Source organism: Triturus cristatus, chromosome 4_1, assembly GCF_964204655.1.
Source record: "Triturus cristatus chromosome 4_1, aTriCri1.1, whole genome shotgun sequence".
NCBI lineage: Eukaryota > Metazoa > Chordata > Amphibia > Caudata > Salamandridae > Triturus > Triturus cristatus.
In genome coordinates this window covers 429,531,685-429,543,940 of record NC_140585.1, presented here as the reverse complement: position 1 = coordinate 429,543,940, position 12,256 = coordinate 429,531,685, and the positions used below count along the sequence as shown (strand labels likewise).

At 42.4% G+C, this 12,256-nt stretch overlaps 1 protein-coding gene across 3 annotated transcripts in view; it reads left to right on the top strand.

The window, feature by feature from the left end:
- Positions 1-12,256, top strand: part of LOC146855075 (tetraspanin-11-like) — an 899,585-nt gene that overhangs the window by 104,667 nt on the left and 782,662 nt on the right. Inside the window, exon 2 of one of the 3 annotated variants that reach the window (XM_085652575.1) lies at positions 10,609-10,693. The exons of the other annotated variants lie outside the window; for them this stretch is intronic. The gene's annotated coding sequence lies outside the window, so the exon portion shown is untranslated. The remainder of the gene's footprint in view (positions 1-10,608; positions 10,694-12,256) is intronic. 3 annotated transcript variants of the gene reach the window in all.

Here is a 12,256-nt window from a genome sequence, read left to right as displayed (position 1 = left end):
TGCAACCTGTACTCAGGACCAAACGAGTGACTTCAAGGACTAGTCTCTTGTATCCAGCACCTGGATTGTGCAACTGCGAGGCCTACCCTGCCAAGTGGTGCCACGATAGTCTTGGACTCTTGGAAGTGGGCCTGAAGGTGCTCTGCCAGACCAACGTTAGACCCAGCAGAACTGATGCATCACCTCTGCTGCATGGGCTTTCCCATCGCAAGGTCTCCCCATTACCAGCCCAGCTTCCAGCTTCATCGGAACCACCACTGTGTGACGCATCCTTGATGCAGATCCTCTCATCGCAAGACCCTTGTTGACAGCATCCTCGGCGTAGACACAGGACTCAGCATTGCAAACCCTACTTCTTTGGAACCAACCGGTGTGCGACGCATCCTAGACACAGGACTTCGCATCGCAAGCCCCCTCATTAGCAGCATCCTCGATGATAACGCAGGACCTCACATTGCAGTCTTGCAGCTTCCCAGAACTGATGCTGCACAATGCATCTCCTCTGTTGTATGATGCACCCTCGACGCAGGACCTCGCAACACTCCACAACCAAAATTTAAGGTACTCTTGTTGTACTGGCCTAACTGGGTCCCTGTATCCGGCATGTGCTCCATCGTAGTTGGCCTGAACTTGTGACTTAGTCCCAGTTCAGCACGACCAGATATCCACAGTTGGTGCTTTGTGCTTTTTGGAGCTATTTTCACTAAAATCTATAAACCTGCATTGTTCCATTTCTACTCATTGGCTTTCTGTTGTTTTGGTCTTGTTGTATTTAATGGAATGTACTCTATTTGTCTAATTTGGTGTGGGATCCTTCTTGTATGGTGTTTCCATATTATTATTGTTTGAATTGTTGCACAAATACTTTACACATTGCTTATGAGTGAAGCCTGACTGCTCTGTTCCAAGCTATCCCAGGGTAGAGTACAGGTTAATTTAGGATTGGCTTGTGACTTCACTCTAACAAGGATTATGGTTGCTGCTTGAGAAGGGTTTCACTCACTCTCAATCAGTAACCCAATTTCTTACACTGGTGGTAGCTGTGGAATTTGGGCTTGGGTTTTTAAAGTGCCATACAGTAATTCTGAGTGACACCAAAATTCCATATAAATAGTTTAAGATCATTTCAAACTTTTTAAATTCTCCTTGCTTGGCCTTTTTTGCTTTTTCCAAATTCACTCTCATCCTACATCAATGTCTTAGATCATACTTGCTGGAATGGAATTCGAGTTCCCTGAACTGGAGAGCTACACAGTGGCTAAGCTCAAGCAGTTATGTAAAGAATGGGGACTTCCATCCAACAAGGTCACCAATAATCTGGAGCTCCATAAAACTCTGAGGGGCTTGGGGGAGGTTCACCAGTTACTGGCAGCAACAGAGGACCAGGATGAAGAAGATGATGTGGAGTACACGCAGAGGAGAGGACCTGGAAGCAAGTCCTGAGATGAAGCACACAAGGGAGGGGGATGTCTTGCCTCCAGAAATGGAGAACACTCCCAGAGCAGAAAGCAGGCTTCCCTCCCAAAGTCTGTCCCTAGAGGAACTGGCAGACAGGAAAGCTGATAGGGAGTTTAGACTGCAGATGGGCAAATTTGAGGTGGAGAAAAAGAAACTGGCAATACAGGCTAAGGTAGAGAGAGCCTTGGAGTCGAGAAAATGTTGTTGGCTCATGAACAGAGTCTAATAGAGCTGGACTTGAAAGTCAAACAGCTGTCAGAGTCCAGCAGGAATGGTGGGTGGTTATGACAACACAGTGCCCAGTGGAGGAGGAAGGGTCCACAGACACAGGAACCTGGTAGCTAACTTTGATGTGGGGAATGAACTAGAGAGGTACTTTGAGGCATATGAAGTAGCTCTAGAGATGCATAGGATTGTGGAGGAGGATTGAAGAGCTAGCCTCTGGAGTCATATAGCTAATGAGAGGAGGGATGCCCTACTGGCCCTAGAAAAGGGAGACAAGATGAGGTCTTCCCCCCATGAAAGAAATTATGGTCTCACCTCCGAAAAGTACAGGTTGAGGTTCAGCGGGAGTTAAAAACTGTCTCACCAGTCCTGGGAGATTTTGTGGATTACTTGTGTAAGGCACTGGATGGTTGGGTGAAGGGTTTTGAGGTAAACACCTATGAGGGACTGTACAATTTGATCGCCAGAGAGCACATGCTCAGTCATTGTTTTCCAGAGCTACACCAGCATCAGTTTTTAAAAAAAACTTTATTTATTGGCATTTCCACTGTTGTTTTGCACATAATACAGGGTATATGCATATCAATTACATCCATTCTTGTTTACGACTTACGTTTCCATTATCAGTCTGATATTTGTTTCTGGAATACCTCTGTAAAATATTAGCTCTGTTTCCCTAGGAGTTATTACATCTATCTTTGACCAACATCGTGTTTCTCCCATTTCGGATTCATTGAATTCCCTTATATACAACACAAATTTTCATTGATGCCCGGTATCTCCTTAACTAAAAACTTTGTGTCTAACAACTCGTTCCTATCCCGTTTCCACATGTGATCTCCTTATTGCTAATTAGTGCAGCGGAGGGCTCTAGGTGTATGCATTGGGTCTGCACTTGGAGTGTCTTATCTGCAGCTCTGGTCACAGCTACGGGCCCCCTAGGTCATAGGTATAGTTCGTCCACTAGTGTGTAGCAACCCCTGTTTGAGTTTCCCTTGCCTCGTTTGGTTACCCCTCTTCTCTCTGTGCCTGGGCAGGTGGTTTATGTGGAGGTGGTGTTGTCTCTTCATGGTCTGCCTCATCGTTTTCAAGGTCTAGGGTCTCCCAGGTTTTCACCAATTCCTTCTATTGATATGCTATTGGCTTCTTACGTACCCCTTTCGCCTCTTCCCTAATAAGTGCTCTCGTCCCTGCCTCCGCCCAGCTCGTGAAGTCCCTTTTCCAGCTCTCTATCCGTGGTCCCGTATATGCCTTCCATGTCATTGCTATTCGCCTCTTCGCAAGGGCCATGGCTAGATCCACAATTTTTTTTCCTACCTTCCTTTTCGGTGGGCGCGGAAAGAGGCCTATGAGACACGCCTCCCCAGTACTGCCAAGGTCCCTCACTAGTATCGCTCCTGTTTGCCGGATTACTTCCACCCAGAAGGGGGTCAATGTTGGGCAGATCCAGACCATATGAATGAAGTCTAAATCGGGCCGATCACATCGTGGGCATGGCCGTGTCTTCCCCTGTGTATCAGTGTAATTCTATGTGGGGTCAGATAAGTCATGTGAACATAGTTAAACTGGATGTATTTCAGTCTTGTTCTACGCGATATGGTCTTGGGGGAAGCCAGAACTTTGTTCCATTCTTGATCTGTAAATTGTTTGTTTAACGCTTGTTCCCAGTGTTCCCTAACTTTAGCGTTCCCTAACATTAGACAGAGTTGTCAGTGATGCCTCTACTAATGTTGTGTAGAACCATTTCACTTGGTTGGTGGCCCCCTCCCAAGGTGAACAGCGCATGGAACAGGGAATGCGTCTTGGGTTCCGCTCCTCCTCCTCCCCACAGTTCTCTAATAGTGCAAACTAGGGCCTCTTACTGCAGGAACTGGCCCACTGGCAGCCCATATTGTTCTACCAGTTCCACAAAGGGGGTCAACGTCTCTTTACGGTAAAGGTTGCCCACTGTCTCAAGGCCTACTCCCTCCCATTCTGTCATTAGCTCTGAGGTGAAGATGCAGCATGGAATTTCATGTGGTAGTGTTGCAGGGATTCTGCATATACACAGAACTATGCAAGGAAAACAGGACCTCAGTGTATAGGGGTGTACCAACCTATCACCTTAGTACCCAAAATACCAAAACCGACTAGCTATAGTGTCTCATTCGTTCTCCTCCAAAAATCACACAGCTACAAATGATTAGACAACCCAGAACACAACACTCCCAACTCTCTCAGGAATCGCAGTAGCAAGTCACTGAAATAGTTCAAAATGTTTATTTTACCTATCGTGCTCTACAATACAGTACACAAGCCACTACCAGCAGCAAAATGCATAAACTCAAAACAATTAGCATTGTTTCAATTCCATAGAGTACAAAGGGGGAAGTCATTATATAAAGACGGTGAAAAAAGGACATTAAGGCCTAATCACCCTCCCCTTGACTGGAAGACGTTTATTTATATAAAGGAAGATCTCTGGCTTTGACAGCAGACCCCATACCTTAAAGCCTGATGTAAGGTTTACATCATAGGAACAGCGTAGCTCTTCTCCATGGAAAGGATTTCTCCAAGTGTGTTAAAACAACATCCAACCCCGTAATGTCAAAGACGAGTCTCCAGAATTCCAGCTGTGTTTAGCATGTTATGTTTAGGTGCTAGGGACTGACCAGAACAGAAAAACAAGGGGCATTGTTTATTGACCTTGCACATTGTGATCAAACTAAACTTCAGGAACTTAACAGAGAACGCGAAAAGCAGCCCGTTCTCATATGAAGGGCACAAACAGAGTCTTGCAAAAACAAAGTCATGTAGTAATGTGCACAAAAGCAGCATCATGGCAGCAAAGCTCATGCTAACTTAGCAATGTCGACAATGTCTCTAAGGGCCATATAACACCCTCCCCTTGGTAAGGCCATAGGACATAGACAAAGGACCAAAACAGAGTTCAAAACTCAAGCAGAGTTCAAAGCGTGTGACAAAACCAAATGGAAGAAAATCGAAATTCCCCCACCAAAGTTTTCAATATTCTTATTAGCACTTATTAAAAGAGTGCTGTCTCCATGATAATAATGTTATTATGAAGGAGGCGGTGACTCCATCAAAGTATGTGAACCTAAGAATGCAATTCCCTCCAAAAGATCATCCCTATCGTTAGTAGAAAAAAGGGATGCCATCCAATTTAGCTGGCCGAAGGAACAAACATGCTCCTCGTAATCAGATGCCTCCAAAAGCATAACTGGACAACTTGCGTGATAATGGATGAAACTCTGATGCAGGAAGTTCTTCGCGGCCGCACAGATATCCCATTCAGCCAATACTGCAAGTGCTGCTGTACGTGCCATAAGGCCATCCCCAGAACAAGCCTGGTCATGAGTCTCCAAGGGACCCATCAACTGGTTAAAATCCGGGACTGGACATGACATGTTAGAGAGGCATAAATCCATAGCTCAATAGAAGGGGCATCTTCGACAGTAGAACACTGGTTGCACGCAAGTAAAGTAGGCAAAGCAAAAAGTTAATCCATAACTCACGCCAATCGTTGCTAATGGCAAGCATCCAAAAACCTGTTGAATCCGATTTCAGTACAGTTACAACTGGCCTGGTTTGTTCATTACCACAAGATGAGCAGCCATTGAGCAGCAGGAACAGAAGAAGCAGGATTCCACCACCTAATGCCAATACTAGGGGGAGCCCTACGAAGACGCTGGAAAAAATAGAATGAATAAAAGCCGGTATTACTCCAAATATTGTCTGAAAAGAAGTCACAAGGCTGGATCGCACACGTTTAAAAAAAAAATGTGCGAGGCCTTTAGTGTCAGATGCATTAAATATTTGATGTATAAACTCCCCAAAGTGAAGTGGGAGGTTAGTGTTCAGAAGGGACTGAATCTCGCTAGATCTCCTAGCCACCTGTATCTCGAAGGTCTCTCGAGCGGAATTGAGAGCCACTTCTTGTTGGAATAATAGCACTTTGATCCTACTCAATTTGTTGAAATCTGTTTTCAAAGTCGGAATGAAAGACCAAATGGAACTATCTAGACTCCCATGCAGGGGTGGAAAAAGCACATTGCTACAACAAGTTACTTGTTGTGAAACTGTTGCTAAATACGGGATTACTGCCTGTAAACCACAGCAGTCTTGGTTGTTCAAAATAAGATAACTGCCGTTAGTAAGCAAGGTAAAAGCGTGAATTATTGACCGCACAGGGGTCCCTTTTAAAATACAAGCGAGATTAGGTGCCGCTACATTACTAGCGCAGTGCAACTGTACATGTTTATAAATCAGGGAATGTCCTACTGTGGAATCACAGTCCTCCCCTGTTAAAAAAACTTCCTCATCCTCCCGCTGACATCTGTAAGTGAAAGGTAGGGACCACAATTCATGTAGAAATGCACTACCCAGTGGTTCAAAACGGCCAGTCGGAAAATGTTGCATGCAAGATTTAAATTGAAAACAGCGATAAAGGGAGAGAGATAACCCCATGAATTAACCAAACAGCAGAGTCCGTTTCCGCTACCGATAACGGCAAGGGCTCCAGTTGTTCAATATGCAACAGTGTGTATGCAGCATCCTTCATGGACATAAATCTCTGTTTGTCAGTCAGATTAAATGGCAGAAACAAAGCAGAAGCATTCAAATAATCCCAAGGGACCGTACCCATTTTGAGAGTCTGCAATGTCCACGCAAATTGCATAACAGATCTTAATTGATTTTGACCATGATACAACACAGATACATCACTTTGAACAATATCAATAACAGATGAAACAGTATTATCCAACGTATAAATGTGTGATGAAAGTATATTGATACTATTGTCTACCACAGCAAGAACTTTTCCTAAATTGGCTTGATCAATTTGGCGCAAACGAAGAGATGCCTCAATCAGCGAAAGCTTCCAAATTTCATTGTAAGCGGCATAAATAATCTTTTAGATCTAGGAGTCCTAGGTCCTAAGATAAAATCAGCCAGATTGATGTCATTTGACAAGAGTGTGAGATGTTGTTTCAGTGATGCTAAGGTGGAATGTTCCAACCATTGTTGGCATAATTTACCCACCGAGTATGTGGATACCAAATTTGTTAGTGGATAACGAGGATCCAGTCTAGTCTGAGTGAAACCAGGTGTTAAATTATAAAAACGCAATTGGCATGCATTTGTATTTTTTTGCCACACCAACCACCCGGATGAATCAATTTCAGAGACATTGAAAGGTCTTATTTCGAAACAAAGCTTAAAGTGCATCAATAGTATAATTTGTCTCAGTGCACCAATTATCATATTCTGCTAAGGACGGATTGGATGGGGTATTTGCATTTTTTACAGATGCCAGACTGAAACAAGTGGTTTGGTACACTGTATCATTTAAAAACAAAATTTGAGTCGGGATCAGGCAGGCATGATGTAAAGCGTCAGTTCCCTGAACCTGCCAAGGCTTCGTGCCCCAGATTGGTTTCAAATCAACAGTCTCTTTCCAGTGATCATAACCCTGTGTAGCCAATTTATTCCTAAATGAGTTGGCGTAAATCAGTTTAGTGTGGGTCAATCTAAATTTGGATCAAGATGACAATTGCAGTTTAAAGAAATAGAATTCCGGATTAGACGTGTCATAATCTGTAAAATAAGTGAGTTTTAGAACTCCCTTGTAAGGGAGTAGGACAATGTTCCCATTGAGTATAATTAAAAATCAATTGTAACATGTTTGTTTTGTGCAAAAGAATGATGCCCGTAATGTTGATAACAAAAGAGATCAGCATAATTGGCAGAATTTAAATACAAATCTTCTGCATCAAAAGCAGAATAATACTTAAAATCTGAAAACAATGAATGTACTGCTTGCACATCCAAATTGTCAGAATGTATGTCCCGTGTTACCACATCTCCTAATGAGATGCGAAACACGTATGGCACCCTGAGTACCTCGGTCGGACCGGAATTTCGAAGGCTACTTTGACCCAAACTATGCCATCTGCAACCGGGAATGCTGAAATGTTCACAAGTGTCTGATCACGTTTCATGATATGGGATTATGTGTGAGGGGCCAGAATTCCATCGACCAATTTCACATCAGAGTGTCCTGGCAAATAACAACAATTGATGAGGAAAAAGAACACTGTCACAAATCCAATAGACCTGAAGAGGAAAATCAGGAAAAGCACCAACCAAATGTAGGTCCATGGAGAGACCAGGTAAGTATTTTTGAACCAAGAGAAGAAAATACTTAATTTAATCGGTGGGTCTGCCAAACTGGATGTCAAGGAGGATGAGTGAGACGAGAAGCTGGGATGATCTCCAAGGTAACCACTCGCAGTTCTATTAATCAGAGGTGGCATTGTCGGATCCGCCCGATGTTGTCGAGAACTGGTCGGCACCTCACCAATGGACTCATCTGTAGGATATGTATACTCGACGTCCGTATTGGAAGATAGAGGTTGGACGGGTGAAAGGTCAATTAGAGTGTCCATCACTTCCTTAGCCACACGAGGACCAGTGGAAGAGGATGAAGTCAGCAGATCCAATGAAATTGTGTTGCACGAAACAGCAGGAGTGACACTATTCAGAATGGGCCACACGGTGTAACTTGACATTGTCCACTGAGATATATCTGTTGTCTTTGCAAACAGTTAAAGGTGGTAAAATTACTGTACAAGTATGCTTCAGTCCAAGCACTGGAACGTGTGCACGATAAGAGGGACCAAATTCTTTTTTGTTCTCCAGCTTTTCGCGTACCAGATCTCCAATTTTTGGAAGCCAGCCGGTAACTGGAATCAACAGTGCTGCGTCAGTGGAAGAGGGTAAATGTTCAATTGCATAGTTGTCACGGGCTTCTTGTAGATCCTGTAACACAGAAGAATAATTTTCTATGTCATAAGTTGCAGCAATCGCCACAACGTCTAGACCATTAAGGTTTGGCACATACATTTTAATGCCAAAGAGCATTTCATATGGGGTCCGCCCACCCAGAGATATTTTCGGGAGATTATTAAGAGCACATTGAACACCATACAAATGGGCCAGCCAGCTCCTTCTAGTACCTAAGACTCTAGCTGTCATGGATTGCTTTAGTTGATTTTCAGGCTTGAGTAACAAAATTAAGAACGTGATCAACAAAAACTGGAAAATCTTAAGTAGTGGACTCGATAACCAGCTTCAAAAGCCATTGTTTTCATTCAGTAGGAATAAGAATGTCCGCAATTGCTTAGTGACGACCTATGAAAATGTGGACCCTGATAGGCAAATAACTTTAGAGAGACAAAAGGCTGTAGGAAATTATAGGTGTGAAACATGTTCTATATGTCTACATTGTATAGAGGCTAAAAGCTTTTATTTCAATCGCAGACAACTGACTCCCTCCACCCTCAACAATTGTAGAAGCAAGAACATCATTTATCTGCTTGTTTGCCCGTGTGGTTTAGGATATGTCGGCGAGACAAGCAGAGAATTGCGCACACGCCTACTGGAACATAAGTCAATGGCAAGCCTATGCCTTTCTGGAACCATAATGTAACGGTTGGCATATCATGTCGGCGAGACAAGCAGAGAATTGCGCACACGCCTACTGGAACATAAGTCAATGGCAATGGCAAGCCTATGCCTTTCTGGAACCATAATGTAACGGTTGGCATATCAAACCAGTACTGTGCAAGAGAGTGTTCTCCACACGAATATAGCATCTCTGCTTTAGAAACTGTGTGGTTTTGTGACAAGAATTCAATCACTTGTACAATGAGTTAAGCTCGTAATGCCTATTGTCAGTAATTCCCCTTTTTTTAAATTTTGAGGCAATCTTTTCATTGAACAATGGGAAGCCTATGTTGACCACCAACCATAATGTAAAGGTGGGCATATGAAACAAGTACTATGTAAGAGGGTCTTTTACATGCACATAGTTAATCTGCTTCAGAATTTAATAACTTGTGAACCATGTAAGCCCGTTAAGTCTACTGTTAATACGTTAGTACAATCGGGTTTGTAAATTGAGGACACGGCACTTGGTAAGTGTTGCGATTGAGAAGCACAAGGGATGGTATATGTTTCTCGTTGCCTAGTTACAAGGATTAACATGGGGACAAAACAGTATGAATACCAGCAGCGTGCTGTTGTACATTGTGGTTCCGGGTCACCACTGGCAGACGAGGTCGGTAATAGGAAGCCGATGATTTAACTTCCGGGGTAGTTAAAGCAGAGACAGGCAGCCCGGCAGTGCATAGGGCTTCAGATTTTGGAAAAATACTATTTTAAATAGGTCCAGGTGAGCTCTGGGAATGATTAATCAGCAATCGAGAATTTGCAACGGGTATTTAAATCACAGCTTCTCGTCAGTTTGTTCTTCCAGCCAATAGGAAAGCAGATGAGTACGCCAGTTTGAGGTAAGAATGGGAAGAGCAATAAATAAGAAAGGGAACATACGAGGGCTAATACATACCCGGTAGCGAGTGGGCTAATTCCCCCTGTTCCTGTTGTTTTTGTCTAGTTTTGGACAGACCACAAGACTTCAAAAAGGAACAAGCTTTTGCAAATTATAGCCTTGTGCCATTCCAGTCGAGATGCATGGTGCTAGTTAAATTACAGAACACATTTTTAATAGGTCAGGAGAGTATGCTTTCTTGAGCATACAAAGATAACTGTTTTGATTGAGTCTCTTCTAAATACATTTTAAAATACCACAGGGTCTTACGTTTATATTTTCTTCTAATAGGACTAGCTACCACGAAGTAAGCTGTTTATTAAGGGATCTAGCCCTTTAAGTCCAATTATCAAGTCCTCATTTTTATTAAAGAAATAATTCCGGGTTGACGATCGAGTTGAGTGGAGGCAAAGAGTAAAATAATTCTTTGATTAAGGAGAAGGTATGACACTTGCTATTGTGCAAATTAGTTGAAAACAGGAATTCCCTTTTCTTAGCATTTGAGAAAGCTTATACACATATTCTTCTTCCAGAGTTGATATGATGTCGTCTGAAGACTGAAAGTCTCAGTTAAAGACGGATGGTTGTGAAGGGAAGACATACAATTAACTGCTTCAGGTAAATAAATATGAAAATGGTAGAACATTTACACCTTCCACTATGATTTATAGATCGGATCCCAATCAGTATTGGTCTGATCCTCTCAAAAAAGCTTAAATTAAATGTTCTCAATATGTAAGAGGTATGGAGTGTCTTGTATGACTGGGTTGTGAGATTCCTTCTTTTAAACAATCTTTTCCTTCATGTTTTCTATCTTTTAATACTCATTTTGGGAAATGCACAAGTATTTGATTAGTGTGAAGATCTCTGTTTAGATTGATTGAGACCATCGGGCACGTATAATAAGAGTATTGTCTATATTTCAAGCTTAATATGTTAGTCCATCTATAAAATGCATTGCGGGCATGGCGATAATGTAACACCATCAAAACGCGTCGATGCAATATCCACATAATTCGTCAAGGCCACTGGATCTGTAGATAGCATAAGAATTCTTTCTTATCAGATTCCAGGATAAATGTGTCTCAAATGAATGCGTGAAATTGAATGACAAAATGTACTATCTGTTTGTTTCTCTCTTTATTTTTAAGTTATGTGTTTCCCTTACTGTGTAAGGATTCTGTGTGTGCATAAAGTGTTTTGGACTTATTGCGTCTTTCCAATTTAAACAATTAGTGTGTATGAAATATTTTTTTCTTTTATGAAATATATTGCCAATTGTATTAAATCCTCTTTATACTTATCTTGGGAATACTTTTGATTTCTATCTTCTCTATTTTGATTTGTGGGCATCAGAATTATGTCCACTCGAGTTTCTTGTTGAATGGTGAGGTGTGTGTTGTGTTCCTGCCTCTACTCTAGGAATTAGGCACCAAGAGGAAACTTTTTTCTTTTCTTGTGACAGTACCCTATCCCCTTGGTGTGTCTGAAAGGGGTCCCTCTCTTTTTAATATATATATGGATTGCTTTAAGTCATGGTTCATTCGCTCCACAATTGAATTGCCCTCAGGCCTGTATAGAGATGAAAACTGCACCAGCACCCCTATTGTCTTCATTACGTCCTTGTACGCCTTAGAGGCGAACGCTGGACTTTGGTCAGAATGGAGGGTGCCACAGGCAAACATCCGACAAAGACATGCAAATACCTGATGACATTTCGAGCATCAGCACTGCGTTGCGGCCAAAGGAATCTAGTTCTTGAATCAACTGCCACAAATATATGTATGCAGTATCAGAAGAGAATGGACTACAGTGATCAAGATACACACAGCCAAAAGGTTGATTAGAAATACACAGCTGTGCCAGAATATCATTTTCTATTTTAGTCATGGACCTTGTAACTGCTGCTATGGAACACGTGGCTACTGCAGATTTGGCCGCTTCATCAGCCAAAGAATTACCAAGAGCACGTGCTCCCACATACTGATTGTCAAGTGTATGTATAACATGTGTGAGGGGCAGACGTTGTTTAAGGTCTGCCACTCAAACCCAAAGCATTTTGTGCTTAATTGTGCTGCCTTTAGAGTCTCGATAATCATTTTGAGACCAAAAGAATAAGTTGTCATTAAAAGACTAGACACAGTAATAGGAGTCACACGCAATAAGAGTATTCACATTTAG